Source organism: Stegodyphus dumicola, chromosome 11, assembly GCF_044657685.1.
Source record: "Stegodyphus dumicola isolate Sdum_Otavi_A_Nest chromosome 11, ASM4465768v1".
NCBI lineage: Eukaryota > Metazoa > Arthropoda > Arachnida > Araneae > Eresidae > Stegodyphus > Stegodyphus dumicola.
In genome coordinates this window covers 163533304-163561113 of record NC_140778.1, presented here as the reverse complement: position 1 = coordinate 163561113, position 27810 = coordinate 163533304, and positions in this window count along the sequence as shown.

Below are 27810 nucleotides of genomic sequence, written 5' to 3'. Positions count from 1 at the left end.
GTACATGGATTCTTGTCAAATATTTTTGGTTAGAAACTTTACGTTTTTGCTATCTAAATTTTTTGTTTTTGTTTCGGATTTTTAGCTCAATTGCGTGTTCAAAACGTAGTTTTTGCATGTGCGAAAACCACGTTTTTGGAGACATTTTAGGCTAAAAGTTCAAAATGTAGACAAAAAATTTAGATAGTAATATGGCAGCGTGAATTGGCGAGAAATTTGGCGACTTGAGGGCGCATATCAGAGTTGTTCCAAGGGATTTAACCATATCACTCTATGGATGGATAATATGCAGAAATGAGAAAAATTTTTTTATCTTTTAATGAGAAACATGTAACAAAAAACGACTACAAAGATGAGAAACACGTCTGGAATACTTTCGATATAGAAAATATGAGAGAATACCTAGATTTGTACGATAAAACTGATGTACTCTTACTATGCGATGTTCTTAAACAATTTAGATCACTTTGTTTAAAACTTACAAACTAAACACTGCATGGTATTTTACTGCATCAAGTCTCTCCTAGGATGCAATGCTTAAATGCACTCAAGTTGAAATTTATTTGTTGATGATGACATTGTTATTGAAAATTGCTATGTATTATTTTATTGTGTATAATTATTATGTATTATTTTATTGTGCATAAGGTATTTAGTAATTATATTATTTTACTGTGAACAATGAATTTGTATTGTTATTATTTAAAAATTAATGAATAATAAGTATTGTTTAAACTTTAAGTCAGTTACGGCAAAACTCTAAGTTAGCTGAAGTGTATGATTCAGAACAAAAGGGTGAGGCTTGTTACTTCCATTTCTCATGAAGCGGTTAGTTGCAGCCAGCTGCAATTTCCTTTTCAGGGGGGTTGAACACACGTGTTTTGCTTTTTCAGAGGCGAATTGTTCTAATGGGCGGCGATTTTTGACACAGTTATAGGTTGGAAACATTCCTCTTTGCATGAGAAAGAAAGGGTCTGTCATCTCCTTGAGAGTTCTGAATTTTCTTGGAAATTTCGTAATGGTTTATCACCAGTTTGTAGTTGGCCAGAGGGAGTCCAAGTTTCTTTAAGATTGGTTAAATTTTTAATTTTAGTGTGGTTTAAGCCAATTGTGATTTTGAGGTGTTTCTTGGCGAGTGTCAACCGAGTTTTCTTATGCTGTTGCCCGAGAGGCAGCAGCACTTTTTAGCAGATTTTTTTCAGAGCCTTCGCGGGTTTGCTTCTTTGATGGCAGCCCCTCGAGGCCGGCCGCGGTCAGTGATGTGCTGTTACACCGATCAATGGACGATAGCAGAGTTTTTTGTGTGAGTTCTGACCAGCTCTTGTAAGTGGGAGCAGAGAAAAAGGAAAAACGTCGCGACCCTTCGGGGGTCGACAGTGGGTTGCAGTTAAGGGATATTACCGCGTCCCCTTGGTTCTGGCTGCGGAGGCCTGTCTGAGCCCGTGCGGACTCTCTTCCTGATAGACGGCGGCGAAGTTTTCTTCCTGTTCTGCGGAACAATGTCATTGGTTTCGTCCTAGTGGTTTTTAGTAGAAAGAGACATATTTTCTGTTGGAACGGAATAGGAAATAAGGGCGTGTCTTCTTTGCCATTGCTCGCGCCGAAGATACAGATCTTGCGATGATAATATTGAATAAAGGGAATGGTTTCCTTTTCAAGTATTTTCCGAAGGTTTCACACTGAAGATGCAGATTATTCGAGAGATTATTGACTCTTGTCATTTCCTCTTGTCTGTTTGTTTTTATCCACAGTGTCAGCACGAACATTTCACTGGATGATTTTAAAGTTAAAATGCTATCAAGCAGAGTTGTGCTGGAACTATTTAAACTATATTGAACTGGAGAAAATTTCCCTTGTGCTTCCCGTTGAACTGACCACAGTATCAGTTTCCTGACAACGACGAAGTTTTGGTTATAATTGTTTTGACGTTTTATGACTGGATCGCTGCTCCTCGAGTCGCTCAGACTTGTGTTTCTCTGAACTCATGAGTGTACATTTTAATCTTAATTTTTGATTTTCTTTTTAAGTAAGCTTTAGGATTTTGGAAGAATTAAATTCTAATGCCTTAGCTGACCTTTTATATAGATTAAAATTAAGATTCTACATCTAATCAATTAATAGTTGAGAAAGTTTGATGAATAATTAATAGTTTGAGAAGGTGATAGCTATGTTTCTTTATATGTTTAATTGTCATGAGTTTAAATTGACTACATATTTAAAAGATTAACCCGCGAGCACACGCACCGATCCGACGAACACGAGAACACACGCCGGGTATGTCATACCCGAATAAAAAAATTGTAATTAAAAATTTGTCAAAAAAAATTAATCATTTTTTAAAAGAAATTAAATGTAAAACCAAGTTATTACTTCATTTTAGACAAAATAGGAAACAATAAGGAGAGGAAAAATTATTTACTTAGTTCTTGAACATTTTTTACAAAATGAGGTCATATGTTCTATACATATACTTTTGCTACAATTTTCACAAATGAATCTAGTCTTTCTATCTTTTTTCTTGGAGCACTCTGTACACCTCTTGTAAGTCATTTTAGGTTTTTTGGGGACAGTTCATTGTTAACAGTTTCATCGGTGGTCAGTGTTCGTCCAGAATCAGGAACCACAGATACTCGCCGTCATTCATTTTGAAATTTTCTATTAGCTGTATCCCTAAGGCTTTGAGAAAAGTACTCATCCCGTTTACGAGTAAAATTTTCTCGTATTGAATCAATATAAATATTTGTATTGTCAACTACATGTTTTAACATATCTTCATCGATAAGCAATGACAAGGAATCTAAAGGTGTTGAGAAGTCTTTAGAATACTTTGTATTTCCAGGGAGTTTAGTTATAATATTTTTGGCGCCAATTCTAACATTAGTCCGGAATTTATTTTTGTTCCATTTTTTCCAACATAAAAACTCATTGCTACATTCTAGAGTTTCATTTTCTGTTTCTGTATCTGAATCTTTACTCTCTATGGGTGAATCATGATTACTATTATATTCTTCATCATCAACATCTTTTTCTTCTTCACTAAATAAATCCTCATCAGAAGAAACTGTTTCAAGGAGATTTCTCAATCTTTTCATCTCTACATCGTAAGGAATATACAGCGCCATGCTTACAACTCAAGAAAAACCTATACTAAAAGCTTGAAAACGAGAAGTGCGAAGTGACTCACTGAGAAACTCGAGTACACGCACGAGTATGACATGCCCGAACAATGCTGTTCCTAAAAAACCGTTGCACTTGCCACCTCAGGAATTTTCCCCATTTAAGTATGTGACCTTGAACTCAGCTACACCAAGTTTCGACCTTTTATGAAATAATGGGCGAGAAATATACAAAAAGAAAAATGCACATGGGTATGACATATCCGCCGCGTGTGCTCGCGGGTTAATATGAGGTGTTTCACTATGATTTTTGTATTAATGGAATAATGTTTAAAATGAGATTGAGAAAATAACGAATATACTATAAGAGTATGCTTTGTAGGGGTAGTCTGATCAGCTATTTTAAATTATAAAGTGTGGAAATATTCAATAAATGTGTTTATGATTTTTATTAGTGTATGTTTCTTTTGAGCCAGCTATCTTAAATTATAATGTGTGGAAATATTAAATAAATGTGTTTATTTTTAATAGTGTATGTTTCTTTTGAGCCAACTATCTTAAATTATAATGTGTGGAAATATTCAATAAATGTGTTTATGATTTTTATTAGTGTATGTTTCTTTTGAGCCAGCTAGATTAAATTATAATGTGTGGAAATATTCAATAAATGTGTTTATTTTTATTAGTGTATGTTTTGTATTAGTACTTGAGCCAGCTATCTTAAATAATAATATTTGATTTATTTAATAAATGTGTCTATTATTTTTATTATTGTATGTTTCTTTGAGTTTAATTGTGGTCTACTGTAGGTCACCCATGTGTTTCTTACGGAAACATAGTTATTTTATCGAACCTGGGTAACCATATTGCAGTAGTAGGAAAAAAATCAGTTTTAAGTGTTGGTGACATTACGATCGGCCTACTTAATTTATTTTGATTTTGTGTTTAGACTTCTTAACTGTGAGATGTATCTTTCCCTCGTGTTTTGAAGAGATCTGAGTGGTAATTTTAAATGCTAAGTGTTTTATGGCTATCTCTAGATTTTGTATTGAAATTTATGTGTTTCCAGGTTGAAGATCTGAATTAGTTATATTTTAGTGAGAGATAGAGTGTTAAAGATTTTGTTGTGGAAATGCCATTTTCGAATTTTGTTTTGATAAATATTTGTTTGTTTTACCAAAACACTAGGGAGGATATTTTTCCTTATTTCTTTGATTTAAACAGTAAAGTGTTGTGATTTTGATTCTGAGAGTGGTAACGAATTAAGTAGTAGTTTAGTTTGAGCTTTTTTTCTTTTTTTTCTTTTTTTGTTGCGGCACCAAAAAGAAGTCTCAGTCAGCTTTAAGAGTTAATTGTAAACGTAATTTTTTCAGCTTTCTACGTAACAACATCCTCTTTCTAGTGAGCAAAGATTACGAGTTGGCATATCCCAATCTCTAAATGCTATTCTAGAGCCAACCATAAATATTTGCATGAACATGATGATAAAGAATCACTATTTTTTGTATATTTGGATGCAAATAACTTATACGGTTGAGCCATGTGTCAGAAATTACTACTAAAAATTAACAGTGGTGTACTGTAACAGATATTAATTCTATTCCTAATGATTCAAGTGAAAGATATGTCCGCAAAGTGGATTTAGATTATCCAGAGGCTATTCATGACGTACACTTTGATCTTCCTTTAGCACCTGTAAATATTGTGCCCCCAGAATCTATGGAAAAGCATTTGGTTTTAACAAAAGTAAGTTATGTGCTTCATTATAGAGCCCTTAAACAATACATGTCATACATATGGGTTTAAAGAAAATTTATACAGCTCTAAAATTTGAACAATCGGAGTGGCTGAAATCTTATATAGACCTTAATAACAAATCTGCATTCGAAAAGCACAAAGTAGTTTTGAAAAACACTTCTTTAAACTAATGAAAAACCCAATATTCAGAAAAACAACTGAGAATATTGGGAATAGAGTAGATAAACTGTGCTGTAATGGTAAAACAGCAGAAAAGCTTGTGTCTACACCAAATTTCAAATATAGAATCACATGCAGAAAAAAAAATTAACTTTTAACAAGTCAATTTGTATTGGAATGTCAAAACCAAGACGCTTATGAATGATTTACATTATAAGTAAATGAAGTAGTATTGAGATAATACTGTATACCGACACAGATTTCTTAATGTATGAAATTAGGACAGAGGATTATTATGAAGACTTAAAGCAGTTATTTTTATGATACATCAGATTATCCGGAAAATAATATTTTTGGAATTCCAAAACTTAATAAGCGCTTGAAAAAATGAAGGATGAAAATCACTGGAAGTTTATGACCGAGTTTTTAGGTCTTAAATAAAAAATCAATAAATAGAATTCAAAATGAGATAGATGAAGTGAAAGATTAAAAGGAATTAAAAAAAAAACTGTCAACAGGAAAATAAGTTTTGAAAATTATAGAGATTGTCTATTTTGGAAAGAGTCTATGTTTGCTACCCTGAACATGATTAGATCAACATACAATAATGTTTATTCTGTTTGACAAAACAAGCTAGCTTTGTAATATTCAGATGCAAAATGGTTCATTATGGAAGATGGTATCCATACGTTACCTTGGAGTCATTATAAAATTTCTTCTAATACTAGAGATTAATTATTAGTATAACGAACACTGAGTGCACTTCAAGGTCCCACGACAGGACATCTTGGAATGGCTAAAACGCTGGCACTGGAAACATCGTATGGGGTTTGGAAAATAAGGTCTTACGGGGCAATTTAGATATCCAGCCTTAATATTCTTTGGCAGATCAAGCGATTTGAAGGTCAGGATCACGTGTTTTGTGTCAATCAACTGTCCTTCCTTATGCATCTTGATCCACTTGGCAGCAAAAACCTATTGATCAGCCAACTCAGAGAGGAACTCTTCTTCTAAAACACACAGAAGGTCGCTTTCCAAGATTACGCCTCTACAGAAATTAAGTGTTTTGTGCGCTGACACAGTTATAGATACCTGTCCAAGTTTGATTTGTTGTAAAAGTGAAGCAGACCGAGTGGCCGAAACGGTATCAATAAGGAGGTTTCCAAAACGGAGACGCTTTATGTTCCTTGGCTCACCTATGCATGCATAAATGTATTTGTTTATCAGGAAAGGAGACATCTTTCTCAATTCTTCAGAGGCACTGGAAACAACAACAAAGCAGGGACATTCAGTAGTTTCTTTGGCATTTGCATCGGTACAAATTTTCTTACTAACAGATTTGTCAATGATTTTGATATCTTAATTGGTGTTATTTGAGTCAGGTTTTTAACTCAGGTTAATATTAATTCCCTGTAAGAGTTAGTAAACTCAATAATTTTTTTACCAGATTTAAGGGGTAAAAAAAACTCGTGCTTTAAGGGGTTAATGTATCCTAACCCTTATTTAATAATAAAAATTTTTATCTTAAAATGCTGAATTCTTTTTTCCGATATGTTACCAGTGTTTGCTGCTTTAAATAAATATTGACAGTTCCTCAATCTTTTTTTTTTAAAAAGTCACTAACTTGCACCTGTCAGTAACTTTTACTGAGAAAATATTCGATCCTATAATAGCAGGAATTCCTGAATTATGACCACCACAAAAATACAAAGTTATTTCTTCATTATGGCTAATATGGCTTTTCATTTTTTAAAAATTACCATACGATCCTATTTTTCACCAAAGGCATTTGCAGCAGTCACTTTAACAAGAAGCATCACATGTTTTACAGTCTGAAGAAAGAAGTACTAGATGTTCAAAATACTGTAGCTGCAATATTTGAGGAAGAACACCTAACCAATGGCACATGATAGTTTACTTTTATTACTAAATATTCTCATATTGTCCTATTTAATGATATGAATATTTCAATGTCATTTTTAGAACAGCATCATCCACCGGGGGTCAACGTAGAGAACTCTGCGAAGCTACTGGCTAGGATCTGTACCTAGGCAGTCTCGGCCACGGGGGTATAAAATTTTATGAACTTCGTGGTTCTGAAGGCTCCGGGAAAGGTCACTTATTGGCTGGCCGCGGAGTCTGGCACGTCTTCGCGTGGCGTGGAACTAGCGTTCCAGGTATGATAAACATTTTTTAATGTAAAGTAACTAAAATGTCATTTCACACTTAGGCAATAGTGTCGCATGTGATGTAAAGCCTATGGGATCATATATGCTGTTAACAACAGAAAGTAACATTCTCTTCGTTACAACCTCACTAGATTTCATGTCAGCTTGAGACCCAACGCAGTAAAGTATCCCACCAAGTACACTTTGACTTTCCTGACACTGAAGTCCGGAGTGAGCCCAACATCTCAGTTGAAATGACACTTCATTCATTACTTGCATAACTTAAGATTTCAGTTGCTCCAGTTCTTTTACGTCAATGACAATCGTGACTATGTTGTCAACATAAAACCCTTCTCTTAATTTATCAAACGTATTTTGAAGGTTTTCTGTTTGGAATTTCTGAAATCCTAAATGATATTTTATTGTGTCAGTCAGAAGAAAAGGACTGGAAGTGATGCCAGAAACCACTCAGCAGTGTCTATAAATCTTAAGTTTGGTGCATTCAACATCTTCCCTCCACTAGAACCTCAGTACAGCTCTGTCTTCGGCCTTTAAACCTATTTGCAGAAAAGCCTGCTTTATATCAGCAACTACTCCCAAGGGCCCTAAACGGAATCTCAGCAGTATTGGCAGTATTTGATATATAAGACTCAGTCCAACACTCAAACACTCGTTTAAAGAAGCATATTTGACGCTTGAAAGAAGTGTGGAATACTGGGCGAACTTTCATAGTACTGCTGGATGGCTTGATAACAGGCCTATGAAGGAGATAATGACTGAGCTTAAACAGCTGCTCCATTGGAACAGCTTCTATCATGCCTTCTAATTTCCACTCTTGGAATACAGCTTCGTAGGCTTCGAAGTTATTTTCCTGTAGCAAACATTTTGTTATTGTGAGAAGTCGCAATTCAGCTTTATTGTACTTATCATAAAGAGCAGGATACCCAGCTAGCCACGGCAAAGCTACTTCTTAACGTCCATCTTCAAATACCCTTAAAGTTTTCTTGAAATGGATCAAAGTTTCTTCTCCAAGAAGGATCTTATTTTTTCTTTCTACAGGATCTGTAATCCCTAAATCTTCTAAATCCCTCATATTCGGCAACTCAAAATTTTGAAGATTTAACGTGACCAAATTAAACACTTGCCTGTTCTTGCCTAATCCTAAAATTGTTTAACCTAGTTAAGTCTCAAAAGCTGAAACTCCAGATGTAAGTACCTCAATTCTTCCAGTTAAAAGTCTAAGTACATCGGCTCCAAGAAAAACTTTGTACAGGTTTTGTATCTCTTCCAACATCTGTCAGTTTTATCCCTCGTGAAGCAAGATCAACAAACAGTGTTTCATCACGTATTCTAAGTAGCGTTGACAAATTTCTGATCAACAAATGATCAACAAATTTCTGTTGATCAACCAGAGACACTGAAGTAGAACACGTTCAATCTAAACTTTCAATAGTTACTGCATATCTATTATGCTCAGCAATCATTCTTCTGCCAAACAGTCCTTGAGATAACACTTCCACTTCCTTTCCGGAAGATTTAACTCAGCAGCTAAGCTCTTCTCAATATAAGAACGATACAATGCATCATCCATTAATGCTCGATCACAGACTTCTTTGCCCCTAGGCCGTAATCTGATCGTGATAGTTTTCAAACATATTTCACGTTCTGAAGGAAGATTTATCAATACAGTCTCTTCATTCGACTGATTCGTACATCTTAATGATTAAGAAACATTCAGTATTGCAGTTACATAACTAACTTAAACGCTGCTCGCTTAGAACAATGGGAATGACCCGACAGACAGACAGACAAAGTAGACAGATGTCTTGTTTTGCACCCGCTAAGTCTTTCTGCTCCGATGGGCGAAAAATCAAGCATAGGTGCGAAGGAAAGGTATATAGAAAGAGGGGCAATTTCGTATTTGAGGAGAGTAAAAAGGAACTTCGTACATCTTGTACGAGTTCAAAAGGCCAGGAAGAAAAGATGGGACAAAATAAAATTTAAAATAAATGGCCCAAAAAAATAGAGGGAAAAAGAAAAAAAAAGAAAAAAAAAAAAAGAAGGGCCTATAGAAAGAAAAGGAAAAGAAGTAGAAAATATCCTAAAATACGATTGTGTCCATGAGTGTAGTTAAAAGGAGAAGAAACTGTCTTCATTTACAATAAATAGTGTCTCACAGATGTGTTTGTGTAGTGAGTGTGTTTGGTAATGGTGAATAAATGTGTTACTGGGGAAAAAACAAATATTGACGGTGTTAAAATGCTTCGTATCAAGGTATTTAGCATGGAATATAAAGTAATATGTACGCTTGCATCCTGGTCATCAAACAAAAGTATATATTAATTTAACCAAAGTAACTTATGCTACTTTCATTCTCAACATTTTCATACATTTTTCAAAAAGCAGCAGCAGACTAACAACATAGAACCATATACAATACAAGACCACAACCGCATACACCCAAAAAAATAAATAAATAAATAAAATATATATATATTTATTTATGTGTGTAAATTACTGAGTATATGTATTAAAAACACAAATTAAACAGTATTTATTAATTTAACTATCATAATTTATTACAAGATTAATTATTTTACTATCATAATTTATTACTAGTTAAATAATGTTAATATAACACAATGAGGCACACTGTTATTTATATAAGCTCATAGTTCTAAAAATTCATTTAAGGCGGTGAAGAATAAACCATCCCTTACATATGGACATTTAACAGATAGCAAAGAACAGTATGAGAAAAAATCGGTGAGGTATAATATTATTTAAAGGCGAAACTATATTCAAGCGATCTAGAAAGAAAAGAGAATCCAGGAGATCCGAGAGGGAAATAACGCGATGCCCAAATTATCCCTCTCATCCCCAAACTTTCCCTCTCTCGAGATTCCTTAAGGGCTTTGTAAGTGTTGACAGACGTGAACTGATAACGCTGGCGTCTGTTTCGAGTTGATACACAAAGGAAGCCACAAGCAATGGCAATTTCAAGTATTTTTTAATGCTTTAAACTGATGAAAAATTAAGATTTATTGATTTAAAGGCACTTATTTAAAGAAATTTGATTTAGTTTAGATGAAAGAAAAGTACTTATCTTAAAATTCCAGGCTTTTGGAGTATATCCTTGCATTGTCAGGTGTTTTATTCTCGTCAACATCGGAGCCGAAATTCATTGGAATGATATAGGTTTTGTAGGGGAAAAATAAACATTTTTCAAAGAAATTTAATTGATAATCACCAAGAGGGAAGGAAAAATTTTCACTTTTTTACGGAGCGCAGCGATCGTGCTGCCGCTTGCCTCAGGTGATCCCTGCGTTTCCTTGACAGTACTCTCGGGAATGACCCGATCACAACATTCAAAACTGGTTGCCAGATTCATACATTGAACTTAATTGCAAAACCTTGTCCAACTAAACTCAAGGCCTGTCAAACTGGAAGAAATCCGGGTCGCGTATTTTTACTCCCTCCCTAGTGTAAGCACGACTGTAAATTGTTTATTGTTATTAGACAAAGTATCTATTGAGAAAAGGCAACAGTGAATTGCTGAATGTCCTTCTATATAATTTTTAAAAGCTATTCAGATGATGTACGCTTGAAATGTTTGATGGTACGATGCAGTAAGTACGTCTGTTGTGTTATGTACGTTTACGAATACGTTACGTGTAGGTTATTAAGATTTATCTTTAAATAAATGTTTGTTTGTCTCTTACAACCATTTTATAAGTGATTAATTTAACTACAAAAGGAAGTTAACATAAATCAGAAGCGGGATTATTCTGAAACCTAAGCCTAAAGCTACAAGAATTTGCTATACGTACAGCGTCTCACAAAAGTAATAGGACACTTGTGCTTTACAAAAGGAGACTGTAATAAAGTGAATTAAAAAAAACATGTAAAAATTTTTTGTGGGTGTGTTTCATACTCAAATTTAGAAACAATTATTGTATAACATACATTTTCTCAAAATATTAAAATATTAATTTAATAAAAATCCAATTGTTTAGAACGGAGCAAAAAATGGCTCACATAAGTGATGGGACACCATTAGATACTACTACGTACTACAATAAAAATATTTTTTGGGGTTTTTATTTTTACTCAAAAGCAATTGGCAATAATTTATAAAATCGTCTGCAGTATTTCTCCCCAGTTTGTTTTGGAAGTTTTGTGTTTTTTAGTTCTGTGCAGCCATGAATGCTAAACGAAAAGAAACTTTGCCTTAAATTCGAAAATTAGTTATTAATTTGCATATTGAACGTGGAAAATCTATTAGAGAAACTTCTGAAACAGTTAACTTGAGTCAGTCAACAGTTTTCAATATCATTAAACGATATAAAAAGAATCCTATGATTCAGGATAAAAGAAGACCTGGCCGACCATCAAAAGCTATCCAATGGAATAAAGCGAATTATCGTTCGAAATATTAAAAAAGAAATCGAAGAATGAATGCTTCGAAAGTTGCTGCTGATTTACAAACATTATATGGAGTAATTGTTAATCCTGAGACTATTAGAAGAGTAATTCGATCTGCTGGATATCACGGTAGAGCAGCCAGGGAAAAATTCTTCGTAAATGAAAAGAATAGAAAACTCAGACTGGCTTTCGCAAAATCCAACATAAATAAGAATTCTGATTACTGGAATGAAGTTATATTTGCTGATGAGAGTAAATTTAATACATTTGGTTCTGACGGTAGAATCTTGGTGTGGAGAAAACCCAGGGAAGAATTTCGCAAACAGAACTTGGTGCCAACAGTAAAGCATGGTGGAGGAGGAGTTATGGTATGAGGGTGTATGTCGTCCGCTCGAGTTGGTAATCTTGTTTTTATTGACAGTATAATGGACCAGTACAAGTATATTGACATTTTAAATCAAAATTTGAAATCTTCAGCACGAAAATTGAACTTTCATAACGATCTTAAATTCTCCCAGGACAATGACCCCAAACACACTGCTTTGAACGTTAGACTCTGGCTGCTGTATAACTGTCCTGAAATAACAAAAACACGACCACAATCTCCAGACTTGAATCCCATACAGAATATTTGGCAAGAATTGGAATCAAGAATTCGCAAACACACCATTTCTTCAAAACAACAAATAAAATCGGTGCTTCAAGAAGAATGGGGTAAAATCACTCCAGAAATCACAAAAAAATTAGTCGAATCCATCCCAAGAAGATTAAATCATGTTTTAAAAGTAAAAGGAAATTCAACAAAATTTTAAAACCTTTTAAAAAGTAAAATTTTTGGATAAATATTTGATGGAAAAGTAAGTGCCCCATCACTTATGTAAGCCATTTTTTTGCTCCGTTCTAAACAATTGTACTTTTATTAAATTAATGTTTTAATATTTTGAGAAAATGTATGTTATGTAATAATTGTTACTAAATTTAAGTATGAAACACACCCACAAAAAATTTTTACATGTTTTTTAAATTTATTTTACCACAGTTTTCTTTTGTAAAGCACAAGTGTCCCAAGTAGTAACCCGGGGTAACCACACGACGGAAGTGACGTCACAGAAAAGGGGGCGTGGCCTCCGCCATCTTGGATCACGTGACAACCGGAAGTGACGTAGACGGATAGGATGACATAGACGGTATGACATCGTCAAAGTTCCGTTTTGATTCTGTGGCAACGATCTTTTCAAAGTTTTTTTTTGTGGCAACGATACTATTTTTTATGTTTGTGGCAACGAGCTCTTAACCACGTATTTGGAATGACATCATCCATTTCTTGTTGGGGTATGTTGTCTTACAAAATGGCGTCTGCCGTATCACACCCTTGTATACCTCCGCTCAGGTATATGTATACTTTTCTGTGGACCAATCAGATTCTTTGAAACATGACCTCACCGACTCTTAACCAATCACCGTTCAGATGAAATAAAGAGTTCCTACCTGATATAAGGCTATCCCGAGCAACGATCCGCATTTCTTTCCTTCTGTCGCCCTGAGTGTACGCACCTGCTTTCGCTTCGACAATCATTCTTCACCGCTTCGAATGGATCAGGCACGAAACCACAACGCACCAGAAGTAAGTAATTTTTTGAAATATACTGTTTTTTAGATTTTTAATCTTTAAAAATAGTTGAATTTGCAATATGTGTTTAATTTGTCTTTACTTTTTTCAGATGGAAAACCTATTTGAGAAAGAACCTATGCCTTTGAACGATAAAATGTTGAGCCATGAAGACCGCACCCAAGATGTTCCAAGAGAATCAACTAGCTCTTGTACCAAAAGAAAAGCAGAAGAAACATCCCATTTCGAGAAAAAAGTACGTATTTTCGAAAAGTAATTTATATATCAAAGTTGATATTGTATGTGACCCCATTTTTTTATGTATGTGATTGGTATATAACTGATTTAATTTTTTTCAGCGCAAAGGACTCTTCACCGAAGAAGCTATTCCAGAGGAGCTCACTCACATGGGAAACAATGTCTTTGTGGGACCCAGCATTTACAAGGGATAAGTGACTGTGCACATCCCAGAGTATGCCAAATATGGTAAGCTTACTATCCGACAAGACGTGGAGTGAACTTTGAGCCATGGTGTTTGAATATTCTCGCAACCAACATGACAGTGGAGAAACAAGACCTGCTGACACTAAATCTGGAGTTGCCCAAGAACTTTGTGGTCACGTATAAGTATTCCCACTTTACTCTGAAACAACTTTCTGCTCAAGGAGATGAAAAAAGTAGCCTCAGCATTACAACTACGCAGTGGGAAGAACTGATGACCCACTTTAGCCGTATCAGTGACATTGTCACCAACCTTGTTTATCAAAACATGAACATTTGTGAAGCCTACGAAAGCATATCCGACGAACCTATTAAGGAGGAAAATCTGCCCCAATCTTTTGACATTTCTATGGGAAGAGCACGCCTCCAAACCATTCTAAAGATGTCGCTTGAAGAGCTTCTTAACCAACAAGAAGAACTAAAATATCCCCAGCGCATAGACTGTGAAGAACTTGTTCATAAGACAGAAACTGTGAATGCTATTGCTCTGAGATTCAATGCTGTTGACATCGCCAGACAATTTTACGGAAATATTTGGGGTGAAGAATCCTATTTAATGTTACTGAAACCTGCTCACTACATTACTAAGGACTTTTTAAAATCTGTTTGTTTAAACCATGTACTCGATGAAGTAAGAAACACATTTTGTACTACCAATGGTATCTTAGGTATTGAATATTATGAATATTTGTAAATTAATTAGGATATTCAATAAAATGTTATTTTATTTTACAATGATCTCATGACTGTCTCCAGGTTCAGACCTTATTTAAAAGAATTAATCTGCAATGAACACTTACATAAATTTTAAAAATATCTATTGAGTGCAAACCTATTGATTTTTATAGAGTATAAATACGGTTGTTCTTAAACATATATATCATTACTTGTTCAAACTTTAAGATGTTAAGTAGCATTCATTTTCTCTCTTGTAGATGTGTTAACCTATTTTCTGGAACCTTTATACCGGCAAGATATTATAAACTTTGGAATTATTTCCCTAAATATATATATAAATAAATATCAGTGTACGCTTAGATCATAACAAGTGGTGCAATGAACGCAGCTATCGGGATTCACAGGTTCCCGCAAGTTTCGGGGGTGTTGCTGCTTTGCATCGTGCTGTAAAAGGTCGCGTAAAACAAAAGACATCCAGAAATGGTTGCAAATAAAGGATTCTTATACTTTGCACAATCCTTTGAGGCACAAGTTTCCCAGGAACAGAGTCATCGTAGGAAGCTTAAACGAGCAATTTCAATCTGATTTAGTAGATATCCAATCCCTGGCGTCTTTTAATGATGGATATAAATATTTGCTGACCTGTATAGACGTCCTTTCGAAATACGCTTGGGCTATCCCTCTCAAACATAAAACATCTGTGTGCATCCAATCCGCTTTCAAAAAGATATTTTCGGAACGTACATCCCAATCATTACAAACAAATGCAGGAAAAGAGTTTACCAATAAACAAGTTCAAAATTTTTTGAAAATGAGAAACGTTCGCTTTTTCACGACACATAATACAACCAAAGCTTCTGTCGTAGAACGATTTAATCGAACTCTAAAAACAAAAGTGTGGAAATACTTTACCGAAATGAATACACGAAAGTACATTGATGTGATAGATAAATTGATATCCAGTTATAACCATACATGGCATCGTAGTATTAAGACAGAATCTGTATCCGTTACATTACAAAATCAAGAAAAAGTTTGGAAAACGCTGTATGGTCAGCAACCAGTACAAAACCCTATTTCTTCAGATTTAAAGATTGGAGATACGGTACGCATCAGCCGAGAAAAAATGCTCTTTGAGAAAGGATACGAACAAAACTGGACACGAGAAATTTTTACAATCTATGAAATTAATCGACGGATTCCTGTTGTCTATAAACTGAAAGATCTAGCAGGAGACGTTCGTTATACAAGGAACTTTTTACAAACAAGAACTTCAAAAGGTTTCGGACGCTAGTTATTATCCCGTAGAAAAGTTTCAAAAAAGAGGAAACGTCGCGGGAAAATAGAATATTTTGTGAGATTTCAGGGGTAACCCGAAAGCTTCAATGCTTGGGTGGATGATGTGAGAAGGGTATAAAAGGCCCGAACATTCTGCTTATCTGTCATTTGAACGAAACATGTCTTTCTTTATCATACTGATCAGCGACAGCTTCATGCATTTTTTTTTTTTTTTTTTCCAGACAACAAAATATCACAATTTACCACTCAGCTTCCTACTCCGATGGATTTAAATAGTCAGTGGGAGTTATCTCTTGTGGACTTTATTTACCCTCACACATGGTATAACGTCCGAAAAGACAATAATTTATTTGGATTTGATTTGGATGATGGAAAATTGGAAGGTCGAAGAGTGCCTCCAGGATGCTATGAAACGATACCAGATTTATTAAAAGCCATGAAAATACTTTCCCATAAAAATAAGATTGAATTCAGTTATCATACTGTCACGAAAAAAGTGACCATTAAGACCGACGAAAACTGCAAAGTCATTCTTCACGAAGGATTAGCTGAGCTTCTAGGGTTCGAGCCGGGTGTTTACAAAAGGATTGGGACAAAGTCCTTTTGTAGTCGATCCAAAAGTATCTTTTTCTGTCATGTATGTGTATTGCGATCTCGTAGAGCCTCAAATTGGGGGAGATGTACATGTCCCGTTGTTAAAAATTGTCACCGTAGAAGGAAATGACGGAGACATCATAAACGTTCATTACCCCCGGCCCTTTTACTTGCCAGTTATCCGTCAACATTTTCAGACTATGCATATTGACATAAGACTTCACTCTGGAGATTTAGTACCATTCGAAAGGGAAAAGTATTTCTTGTGTTGCATTTTCGTCTGAGACAAATTCTATAAAAGAAGCCTTCATCTGGAAATTGATTTCATTTGGATTGTGTATGCAAGATTAGAAGCATCAAATATGCGGTTGCCTTATACGTGTTGCACGAAAAAATTTGAAAATTATTATTTAGTTCAAACTGGAAATGGATTACCTTACTCTCAAGGAACCATTTTACAGAAAGGTTATGGTATTGGTGGATTTTTTGCAAAGCTGTTTCGCAGTGCTATGCCGTTTTTGATGAGTGGAGCCAAAACAGTTGGAAAAGAAGCTTTGCGGACTGGAACACAAATTGCAAACGACGTATTGTTGGGAGAAAATTTTAAAGTCTCCCTCTAAACCAGATCTAAAGAAGCTGGCAAAAAATTAGTGAGGAAAGCAGTTCAGAAAGCAGACGAGATGATTGGTCACGGAATGTTTAAAAGGAAGCGCAAAACCCCCAAACACTTCATTTCGTCTAAACCCAGGAAGGTGCAATGACGTGGTATTTTTTACTCGTAACGGCTTTTCTGTTAAAAGATTCTCCAGAATACGCAAAATCCGAACTGGATTTATTTTCGCTACCTCCCACACAAACAGTTTTCGAAAAAGGTCAGTGGGTTGAATTTCCTCCATTAGCCAATGTATCGGAAGGAAGTCCTGTCGACTTCAATGGAAGCGAAGACGACTACCTAGACTTATCACAGACACAACTCTGACGTAGAGTGACGTAAAGTGAAAATTTTAAAAAATGATGGCAAGCCAATCACGGCTGAAAGTAAAGTGGGACCTGTCAATCTCTTTTTACATTCTATGTTTTCTCAAGTGGATATTAGCTTAAATGAAAGACTCGTTTCCACCAGTAATAACACGTATCCTTACAGAGCCATGATAGAAAAATTACTGAATCATGGTTTGGATACGAAAACGTCTCAACTGTCATCAGAATTGTTTTTCAAAGATACAGCAGGACGTATGAATGTTTTTGATACTCAAGACACTCAGCCGAATGAAGGATTCAACCAACGAGCAGAATTGTTTAAACTGAGTGCCTCGGTCGATATGATTGGCCGATTGCACTTGGATATGTTTCATCAGGAAAGACTTTTGCTGAATATGGTGGATATGAAAATTAAACTCATACGCAGCAAACCAGAATTTTGTTTATTGGGTGAAGGTGAATTTAAAGTTTTACTCGAACAAGCTTCATCGTTTGTAAGAAACGTGAGAGTCATTCCGGGTGTTGTGCTAGGAGATGCCACCCCCATAACACAAAACATCCTCAGGATATCCTATTTAAGTCGCAATGTCCCGGGAAGCAGGATATCCTGAGGATGTAGATTCTAAAATATCCTGAGGACTTCTTAAGTCAACATCCTGAGGATATCCTATTCAAATCTCAATATCCCGGGATATATGAAGATCTCCTCAGGATGTTGATTTTCAGATATCCTGAGGACTTCGTAAATCAACATCTTAAGGATGTCCTGTTCAAGTCGTAATATCCCGGTATATATAAAGATCTCCTGAGGATGTTGTTTCACAGATATCTTCAGTACTTACTTTTTATGGAAGCTCATATCTGAAAATATTAAAGCAAAGTAACCTTGTACCACACGCAAGTCATGTTATAAGAATCGAAATCTTACTCTATGGCTTACCTATTCTGCATATGAAAATTTAATTGTTATGCTTACACTGGTTTTGTCTTGTATATGTTGGCTGTAAGTATTAAGTAATAATATTTTCAAATTTGTGTTGTTGTTTCACAGTGTCTAGTGATCAGAGTACTTTCTTACAAATTATATGCACGTGTTTTCAGCCGTTTTGAGTTTCATATTGAAAGTGTGTTTACGATTAAATTCTAATTGCTACATGATATATTTTGTAAACATTATTTTAGATACTTTTCTAATATCTTTGAACACAAATATTATTTACGTTACAGGTTAACTCAGAAACTCTTTCACGAAGACATTTATCCTATGAACAGATGGGCATGATGTACATGCATGCCTTATCTGGCATTCGAACTTGAGTCCTTCTGTACAACAATCAGTCACTAATCACTTACCCGTCTCTGAGGCACTAATCAGAAATATCAAGTTATAAAAGTATTATATTAAATTCATCGATAGTTCTTAGCATAGAAATAACTATATTTTGAAACTGTAAAAGAAAAAAATACTTTTTGATCTGTTACACTATTATATTAGTAATAAATGATGTTTAGTGCTGTGTAGTAATAAGTAACAATATTTTTTTTTTATTCAAGCGAAATTTTAGTTTACAGACGCAGTTAAAAACTAGTGTGTGCGAGGTTAAACTTGCTTTAATTTGAATTTATAAACATAAGAATAATTTTATTGGGCTAAAAATTTCATTGCAGTTTCTTCGTTCATTTTCTGGTAAGTTCTTTAATAATGAGAATTAGTCTTTCAAAGCGACTGAGGTAAGAAGTAACTTATTTTTTACCTCTCTGAAATAGGAAAATGAGGTTTAAGGATGGGAAGAACTAACATTAAGTTCTTACTCTCCTCAAACCTCACTTTGATACCTCAGAGAGCTCTTTAACCATACAAATATTCGGTCTTTGCTAAACAAAGCGCGAAAAAAATATATATCCAGTGCTCTGCAGTCTTATACGTTATGCCGGCAATGCTACACGACTCCTCATAATTTAAGAATAATTACTGCTTTATTAATTTATTTGTAACATCCAGAAAATGCAGTAAACACGTTTCTTCAAGGTATATAACACAAAGTTAAATGTTGTTATGAAAACTCAAAATTAGATAACGGATTAAATAGATGTTCAAACCTTAAATTAAAATGATTTAATTTTTAATTTAAACGCGTTCTTTAAACTCAGCAGTTTTATTACTTTATTTTATACTATAAATAACAATTGAAGTTGAAAATCTTAAATGTTTGTTTCCATCACTATCATTGTGCGTAAAACTGCTTCTTAAATTTCCTTTGCTTTTGAGAAACCGAGCTCCGCTCAGAATGTAACACCTCTGAGCACTTTTTCTGTAGCCGATGCCCCAAGAAGATTTCTCTTTTGTTAACGTGGCAGATTTATGTCTCAGACCTTCCCTTCTTTGTATCCCCTACAAGGGAAACATCCCTTCACAACAAAGGACGCAGAATGCCCCCAACGGTTTTAATTGCTCCATAATAGTGATACCCTTGAAGAACCCCACAAAGTGGAAAGTACACGTACTTACTTTCTGATTTCCAGAATTCAGTTATTCTGCTAAACGTTGATAGCCGTCATTCCAAATTCTCTTTCAGTTACGAACTGACTTGCTGACGCTTGCAAGCGTTACATTGAGAGAGTGTGAAAAGTAAGTTTCAAAATTTTTCCTTTATTCTACAAAAACGATCAGAACTAAAAAAATTATCTCAGATATCTAAAAGACGGATTTACAGCAGAATAAATCAACATATATTATCCGATTCTTCAGAAGATGAAGTAGCATTTAATTATGAAAAACGTCTGTGCCGAATTTTCGCGCTGGCAAATATTCTTTATGTTCCATTTCAAACTTTGATTCGGAATATGAACTTTTATGTCTCAAGAAGAACTGACTGATGATGATTACCAAAACGATTATCCCATTTTAAGGAATATTCCAAATATAGGACTAATAAATATCCCGTTAGACTTTATGCTCCTTGTGTGTTTAGGAGTAGTACAAAAATGATTACTATTAATTAGGATAGGCGGAGGCACCTTACAAGCACGATTACCACATAAAAATGTTGAACTAATTTATTTATTTATTTATTTTTTAATGACCAGTTTTTAAAGCCTTATGTACCAATTGAATTTGCAAGGAACCAACTCGAAAAGAATTGAAACACTGGAAAGCTACAGAATACCGTCAATTTTTATTGTACACTAGCCCACTTATTTTTTTTTTATTTAACAAAAAGCTATATGATCATTTTTTTCTACTTCATATTTCGATTAGACTCTTATTCAAAATACAGAATCAGACGGCAATTGATGAATACGCACAGTCTCTATTAAAACTCTTCGTAGTAAATTTTGGGCTTTATTATGAAAAACAGTATATTTCTCATAATGTTCACGGTTTACTGCATATTTGCGAAGATGTAAAAATGTTTGGGCCGTTAGATTATTACAGTGCATTTAAATTTGAAAGCTATATATCCTCTATAAAAAAATTCATTAGAAAATCTTCCGCTCCATTACAGCAAATAGCAAGACGAACTCATGAACTGTTTAATCATATTGTAGCCATGAATAATGATTCAATCAACGTAACCGACTTAAATTCCGAATTTCAAAATTTACACACATGTGGTCCACTACTTAAACGTTATTAAATGCTTAATTTTATTATTGAATTTTAAATACAAATTAACTGAAGTCAGAACTGAATTTGTAGAATAATTTAATTATGAATATATCGAAGAATTCAGTTTTGGGCTATTGAATGGTTAAAAATGATCGAAAGATTTTTAATATTTTAAAGCAAAATTTTCTCTTATAATATTTTGCATTAATAATTCATTTCAAGTCTTTTACTCAGTTTTAGATACATTTACAAATTATTGAAATTCAAATTAGAAAAATAAATTGCATAAATATTCTTAACATTTCTTATTTTTCCATAGTAACCACAGATGGAGGACCTGAGACTGTCTGTGGAAAATAAGCAAGTTTCAGGTTATCACAACACCTTCACACACTTTCACTGGAATATAAAGAAAATTTCTGGGGATATACTGGGATGTAAGATTAAGCAGTTGAGAGTATGTATTTAAGAGGTTAAAGGGATATTGTAAATAGTATTTCAAATCCTGGTAACATCCCATACGCTGTCGGTGGGACCTAGATAGGATGTCCTAAGGATATACTGGGATGTGACATTAAGCACTCGGGAGGATGAGTTTAGGAGGAAACTGGGATATTATGGGATGTCCTGAGGATGTAGTAAGTAGGACTTTAAATCCTAATAACATCCCATACGCTGTCAATGGGACATAGATAGGATGTTTTTAGGATATAATGGGATGTGTTTAGGAGGTTAATGGGATATCCCGGGATGTCCTGAGGATGTAGTAAGTAGGAGTTCATATCCTAATAACATCCCGCACGCTGTCGATGGGACTTAGTTAGGATATCCTGAGGATATCCCGGGATGTGACATAAAGCACTCAGGAGGAGGTATTTAGGAGGTTCGCAGGATATTTCGGGATGTCCTGAGGATGTGCGCATATCCCGCGAGCAACATCCTCGGGATATCCCAAGGATGTTTTTGTGCTATGTGCGAAAACTTTGAAATTCAGAGAATAACTTGGATAACCTTCGACCACTAGCAGCCGAGAGGTAAAACGCGTTGAATATTGGTAGTTCGACTGGCGTTCAAGCCATGGCGGATGTGCTGCTTACCAGGAAATTTTCTTGGTTTTTTTCCATGTGTAACATAAATACGAGTCAGTTTCTATCAGACGTATGAAATAATTTTTGTATCAACTCCCCGCTATAAACAGTCCTCCATGAAGGCATCCATATTCCCGTCGGCAGATAATCTTATGGTACTTTGCCATAACCTAAATAATCTGATTTGATGATCATGCTAATCTACTCTCATACTGAAAGCCTCTGGTGCTTTAATTAATGTTTTATTTATCATAAAATGTGTTAACTGCTTTAAATTAACCAAATCAGGATTCTTTCTGTTAGATTTCCTTTTTTAAATTTTTGACATCATTTTAGAAACCTAAATATGTCAGATCGTTTTAGTAAGACGTATTATTTGTAACTGTTTTACATACAAGTACAGAGAATCTCATGACGGCGAACTCAAAAAGTGTTTCCTACAACATAAATAAATAGGCTTTTATATATTTGCCTCTCTAATGCAACCATCTATATAAGTGGCTTAAAAATTGCTTGAAGCCGCCGTTAGTGGTCGCATTAGAAAAGTCTCATTATATTTGCATTTTTGTGGCATTTAATCATTTCAGATACATGTCTGCCTTACAAATTATAATATTGATTTTTCAAGGTCGTATAACAACTTTCAATATAAATTAGAATAGTAATAATCTTTTACATTCCATTCGGATTATTGTATTCGTATGAAAGCCTTGAATCAATGGTTGATCATTATTTTGTACGTATGCTATTGCAAAAATTTAAAAATTCTTAATTATGATAATTTCCAATATTCGGGCTTGGGTTATTTAATTTTATGCCAAGATTTAAACATTGTGCATTTATAAAAAGAAGATCTTAATTATGGAACGTTTTAACATCTGAAGCTGGTTAAAACTGGTTGAAAAACCATTCTCGGACTGATTTGTTTTATGCTTAATTTATAGAAGTTTCCCTAAATAACCAAATTTTAGATTTATATAATTTTTTTTTTTTAAATTGTGGGGGGAAAAAAAAAAAAAAAGAAAAGAAAAGAGAAAATTTTTCTTTCTTACATTATAATTATTTTCTGTTCATCTTTTATCATAATTAGTGTATTTTTCAATTTTCCTCAACTCTCAAATCTTGTTGTGTTTCTAAAAATATCTTTAGATTATTTACAGTCCCCCACAATTTTAGAGTTTTTATGTTAAACTCTAAAATAGTTATTAGAAGAATTATTAGAAGCGTTTGATGTAATTAATCACGCACGTCGCCCATAGATTCGCAAATTTTGAATTTTCAAAATTGTTGCAAGCACTTGAGCAGAAGATTCGTCTTTCCTAGAAAATTGCAAATTTTAAAATTCAAAAAATTCAACTACTCTATCATTCCAATTTTCAGACTCAATTAAAGACACTGAAGTTATTTAAGAACTCTCTGTGATTTAGAACTCCCCAGAATTGATACTCAAGAAATGATTTCAAAAATGCTCTTCTATAGCTATTATTAATTGTTCTATCCTTTGCATAGCTAGTATCCACTGCATTTTCTCCTCATTTCTTCTTTGGTTATTTGAATCATGGAAAAGCACGTGAACTGTCTGTTTAAGAGAAGAGATGCCTTCGTGGAGGTTTTCATGAAGTATGAGAAAGGGAAACTGGATCGTATTTACCTTACACGTAAAGAAATAACTAAATTATCTTGCAACCAGCTTGTTTGCTGGGATTTGAGCCCCTGTCGAACTATCAGTGTTAAGCGACCGCTGGAGCGCTGATGAACTGCATTATGTATTCTGCTTAAGAATATGGAACACAAATGACTGTCAACCTTATTATATCATCAGTGTTTAGTCCCTATGAAAATAAAATTGCTAGAAATATGAGTGAAAAGACATGTAAATATTTTGAATTTGGATTCAATTTAATCCCCTTCGTGTAACATATAATGCTGTAATTTACGTAATAACATTTTAAGTTTTTGAATATATTAACACAAAAGGATCGCAAAAAATTCGATGATCGTATAAATAAACGGACACTGTGCTACGGCAGTGCCGTAACGGCATTCGACAAAATATGTCTCGTTTATATACCAATTTCTGCAGAAGGAAGAAAATTATAGCCAATGCAGAAAATGTAAATTTTTACTGCAGAATGTATAAACTTATTTCCAGCTCAATGTAAAACTGTTCCCCCGCAAAATTTATATTATAATAAAAAGTTAAATGTTTGTTATGTCGCATATTTCTTTACTTACATTGTAGAGACATTCGATATTTTATGGAAGCAGGAGACTTGAAAAATGGGCAACACCTTCGCCGGGAATCGAACCTCGGAGCTCTGGAATACGCGCTCAGTGTGCAGACCACTGCACCACGAAAGCACGTCAAGCCTTCTTGACGTAAGTATTATGTTATAAGTGTCTTTGATCTTATAACATAATTAAAATAAAATCATGTCTAAAATTTATGCATATTTAGTACTAATTCTATATTTTGCATATTAACATTAAAAAAATACCTGACTAAATTACTCCTGGACGGTTGTGTATAAGCCTATGGTTTGTTTGATTAAGTGCGACTCATTTGAAAAGTATTGAATGGTGTACTCGCTTGCAAAACGTTGTGAATTTTGTGTTTCTTGAAAAATCGGCAATACTAAGTGTGATTGCTAGATATTACATTCTTTTTAAGGGAACATTATATAAAAATATGAATATTTTCTCCTGGGATATTCTTTTATCAATGATATGTTACTGTAGCGTAGTTTTGCTAAATTCCTATAAATCAATTCTAATTATTCTAAGAGGTGTATTCCATAATAATTTTTGCCAGTGTGACTCTTTTCATTGCTTATTTTTCCTCTCTAGTGGTCTCCCGTTCTCTGGCCAAGTTTTATAGCAATCACTGAGTATTTGCCGAAAAGTCTAATCTCGGTCTAAATATTTTAATCACCAAATGACATGAGGTGAAAAACAAAATGCCACTCATGAAAAAGAAATATGAAATTCTAATCCATCTCCTCAAAATGACGATTTAATAATAAGCAGCATTTATGCGATGGCTCTGTCAAGTAAATTTTGTTGTAGAAAACATTTTCAGAATAACTTGAAATTTGGTTGATTTTTCAGAAATCATTCTATTCTACTTACAATTTCTGAGAAGCGCCATGGTATAGCATAACTTTTGATTCATGGGTTCTCCCTTAGTTGTAAATTATACCCTTTAATCAAATATTTATCTAATGCAACACTTTCGTATTTGTATTCAAATATAAAAGCGGGCAATGCTACTAAATCTGCTTATTATGATTTATTTCATTCTTAATTAATAACTGCCACGAACGCTTTATAATTGAAAATTACAAAGTAATGACAACCTTCAAAACTGGTTGTTAGTAGCTTTAATTTTGACTCCATACACTTCAACAATTAAAAAACCCAAAAGATAGGCGGAAGTTTCCTTATCAGTTCTTTTTGAGTCCTTTTTTAATATTGCTAAAATTCTGCATGATATTTGTTTTAGAACTGCTAAGAAACTGCTAACAAAATTTGAAATACAAAAGTTATACTGGAATTTTGAGTCTGAAAAGTAATTAATTCAGACTTGAAAGCTTTTGAAACATAGAACTTGAGCTCAAAATAATAAGAATAGAATTTTGCATTCATTTTTTAATTATACGATTGTTGCTTCATTGATAACAATGCTATAAATATTTCACTTAGAATTACAACTACAATTGCTGCATTCGAATTCATATTTCTTACTAATTATTTAAAACATGAAAAATGAGAAATATAATATTTATATTTACTTTTTAATCTCCAAAGTCATAATAAAGTTTTCTCATGAATAGAAAATTGACTGTTTTTAACAGTTTTCACCTCTTCGTCAAGAAACATTTCTGTTACGATCCAAATTAAAAATTACAAAACTGCAGAACATAACCTGTTTCACTCGCAACAAACGGAAAAAGAAAAATATAGTGTATAACTAAAAACACATACGAAATTTGATAAAACAAATTCTTTCCCATTAATTTTGAATTTTATTTAACTCATATTTATTCAATATTTCGAGTTCTGGATAATCAAATTAGCGGTATCATTCTAAAGCTACAAAATGTTATTAAGAAGCTCAGCTTCATTTTTAATGATTCATTTTACCACGCCATTGGGGAAAAAAAAATTCCGAAAGTTTTCACATTTTAAATTACGTCTAAAGGGGCGCATTTTTAATGTTTTGTGTGTTACCTTTATTTATTAACTATCATTCTCTTTCCACTTAAAACATAAAATTAAGTTCAATAGCAATGTCGCAGCATATCTTTAGAATTTGCGATACACAGTTCCGCGCTGGAGACAAAACGGCTTTTTTTCCCTGGTAGAGTGTTGCCATTGCTCCCTTTTAAATCGTTGAGTTTGTTACTCGAAAATTCGTTAAAGTTTTACAAAATAGAAAATTGATAATAAAACAAATTCCAAATTTCAAGTTTGATCTTCCACATACTCATATTCGTAGGATGATTACGTCATTCAAAATTCGATGGCTCTATGTACCGTTGTTTTATCACAATGCGAGAAATATACATACATTTATGCAGATTTTTCATTATTTAATTTCTTCATATATAATGGATAGGACTCTAACATTTGGTGGCAACAGTTTGAAAAGTGAAACTGACATTTATAGTGATTCAACGCCAAACGAAAACAACAGTCCTTCAGGAGCAAAGCCTCTTTGGACTATTAAAAAAAAAAAAAAAAATCTTTTATACTAGTATGTTTATTAGAAAATTGTAAGAGGTGTGCTTTAGGGGAGGGTTGCATCATGGGGGACTTTCTGAGAGAAGCTGGCTTGTATACATCACACATAAGACAGAACCTTGAATACAACTAGCTCATTCGCAGGGATTGATTCAGACTAAACTACCAGAGTTCAGCTCTTGGTTACAGGTGGCCCACTCTTACAATTGGTAAATCAAGGAAAAATGTTGTCTCTTGTAGACACATAATAATTCCCTCTAATATTTCAAATCTTTCTTTCGTAACGACGAAAATGACGCCCACGATCGGTAATGTGTACGATCAAAACAACAGCTCAATAACAGGTTTCGATTTGCATCGTTGTCGATCTTATGCAAATACCCTGGAAATTGCTAATTTTATCAAATTCTTATTTTCTTGGCTATTATGAAAATGCCTATTATATATAGGCAAACTGTATGCCTGTGAAAACTCTGTGCACGTAAAAAATGTGCAATAATTCTTTTACTTATTATTATACCATTATTAAAATTTCTTTTGTACCATGTCGTTTATGCTCATAACTATCGTTCGTATGTCAGTGTCGATTTTACGTGTGTCGACGTTATACCTTGTCGATCATATGCAGTATCGATGTGGAATGTCGATCCCATAAATAAAAACCTTAATGGGAGATACAATTTTATCCAGTAAGTACCACTACCGTTCTTTCAAGGTGTTGATTAGACACTGTAATCCAAAGTTATAGATATAAGTGCATAAAGTTTACGTGCTTTTCAAGTGCGCAAAGTAATTACGAGAATTCCTTTATAAAGCACTCCTTAAAAGCATTCTTTCCAAAGCAGAAAGCCTCTACCACTTAATCAATGAATTTTCAACTCCTTTCTTAAGTAGGAACCCACTTCAGTTTTGTTAATATTATAGTTTATATTTGAATGAAAATAGAGAGAGAGAAAATAAAGGAAAATCTGAAAGCTTTCATATTTTATATTACGCCCAAAAGGATGTTTTTTTAATGTTTTGTATGGTACCTTTATATATTAAACATAATATTTTTTCGCATTTAACTACAAAATTCAAT